The sequence below is a fragment of the Triticum aestivum genome, chromosome 6B (genome assembly GCF_018294505.1).
Source record: "Triticum aestivum cultivar Chinese Spring chromosome 6B, IWGSC CS RefSeq v2.1, whole genome shotgun sequence".
In the NCBI taxonomy this organism is placed as follows: domain Eukaryota; kingdom Viridiplantae; phylum Streptophyta; class Magnoliopsida; order Poales; family Poaceae; genus Triticum; species Triticum aestivum.
This window is the reverse complement of record NC_057810.1, coordinates 530643750-530646039: the sequence shown is the minus strand read 5'-3', so window position 1 is coordinate 530646039 and position 2290 is coordinate 530643750.

The window sequence follows — 2290 nt, the reverse complement described above, 5'->3', positions numbered from 1 at the left end:
ATGAAAGAGAGAGTGGTGATGTTAGTTGGACAAAAGAAGAAACTTGTTAGTGCAAGTTTTACAAAACTTCAATTCTGGACAGGAAATAAATGACATTATTTCATGAACCAAAAATGATCCAAATGGTGCATGCTCCTGGACTTAAGGGTTTAACATGGAGGACTACAAGTAGGAGAAATAATCAATGGCTAAAGAGCAAGCAAAATTATGGTTGCAGTACAAATCATCAAGTTGGTCCAGAATGGAAATGAGGTTGATCCACTCAATATTTTCAAGGAACAACCCTGGATTTTGCACAAAGTGGAATAATATGCTCCTACTGACCTCCCCTAATTTTGGTAGAAGTTTTAAAGAAATATTTAAATAGGTTGCAGTGCAAAATGCACTCTGGACCAGAGAAGAAAAATTGAGTGCAGGGCTCAAAATATTTCATGAAGGAAATATAATTTAGCATAAAAGTGATTTAAAAACATAACCTGACATCTCCAAATTTTTGTGGAAATTTTAAGTGAATCTATCAAATGGTTGTAGTTCAAATATGGCCACTTAACCTTGAAAAACTATTTTCAAGAAAGTAAAGATCAAGCAATTAAGTTAGTTAATTAGTCACACTGATAAAAGGAAAGTTTTTCTTGAGAGGTTAAACAAGTCCAATAACATATTTAAAAAGTTTTCTCTTTGGGAAAAACTCATCATAACAGGGAAGGAAATGATTTAAAAAAAATCAAAATGGAGCTCAGAAATCCAAAGTTTTAATTCCTGGCAAAATTTTTATTTCATAAAAACAAGGCCAAATTTTTGGGGTGTCACAGATACTACCCCCCTTAAGAAAAATCTCGTCCTTGAGATTTGTTAAAAGCTATTTTAAGAAAACATTTACGCAATAAAGATGTGGCTACAGTGAGAGGGCAATAAGTGGTGAAAATCCACAGTGCGAAAACTGGTGCTGCGTGGAAAAGTCTACGGTTTGGAACAAAATCGGGTGATTTCTACGCTGGATAAAAATTTAGAATAATCTTCTAAATTTAAATATATGCTGGTCGTACCCGAGAGCACAGTGCTCTCTCTGGCCGACAGGTGGACCCGGGGCCCGCTGTCAGCCTCTTTTTCTTCCACTGGCTCTTCCTTCTACCTCTGGCTCTCTCTTCCTCCTCTCTCTCCCGCGCGCTTTCTCCACCAGCGACGCCTAGTGTGTAGGGCATTTAGGCCGTACCGTGGTAGTGCTCGGCGTGCTAGCTGCCGGTGCAGCGTGCACTCACCTCGCGGGCCAGCGCGCTGTCGGCACTGCTCGCGGATTCGACTCCGAACACGGGCGATCGGCGACGAGCGGAGTTGGTGGACTTCGCCCACCGTACACCAAGCTCGAGCTATAAAAACGGCCGGGGCGACTCTCTCTTCTTCCTCACATCTGGCCTCACTTCTCCTCTTCCTTCTTTCTCCATTACTACTTACAGAAGCTTGGGTGAGGCTCTAATGGCGGAGGCGATGCCGGACTGGTTTGTGATCCTGATATGCGGAGGGCTGGCGACACTGCTGGGGCTCTCTGTGCTCCTGTGCGCGATGATCTTCGACGAGTATCGCGATGCTGCGGCTCGGGTGTTGGTTCTCCGCGGTGGCGGTGATCATGAGGAGTAGATGGAGTGTGTCGGGTGCTAACTGTCGTAAGTGGGTGATTAGCTGGATGTAACACCGTTGCAAAATTTTGCAAACAATGTATGTGTCTGAATGATTATGGTTGTGAGTCTGCGCGTGGTGCTGAGTGAAATTAAATAATCCACGTCGTGAGAAAGTGTAGATGTAGCAACTCAGGGAAAAGAAAATCTCACTCCAGGGTTTCACGAGGGAAAAACAGTTAATTTAAAGGAGCATAAACCACAAAAAAAACTACACACATTAGTAGAAGCCCAAATAATTGACTCGTCGCACAAATTCAGGGTATCACGTATAAGTCACACACATAAATATAAATGCTGCAAAAACAAATACAGTAGCGGCGTCTAAAATGAAAACGGTAACTGGACGGGATCCTGATAAAATGTCTCTGGTAAAGGAATACATTCTTCTTCTATTGGAGGAAGTGGATTGACCAGTCGATGTATGCATCTCTCCGGGTCGGGTCTCAGTGGTCTGCCGATGGCAATCTGAGGATTTAAATCTGCGAGGCTCTGAAGATAATCCATCACTCGCTGGTTCAAATGCTCTTGAGCAATGATGTATTGGATAAGGTTGGCCAGAACTGGGTCTCTCTCAATACGTCCACCGGGAAAAGATGTTACTTCTCCGGGTGCTG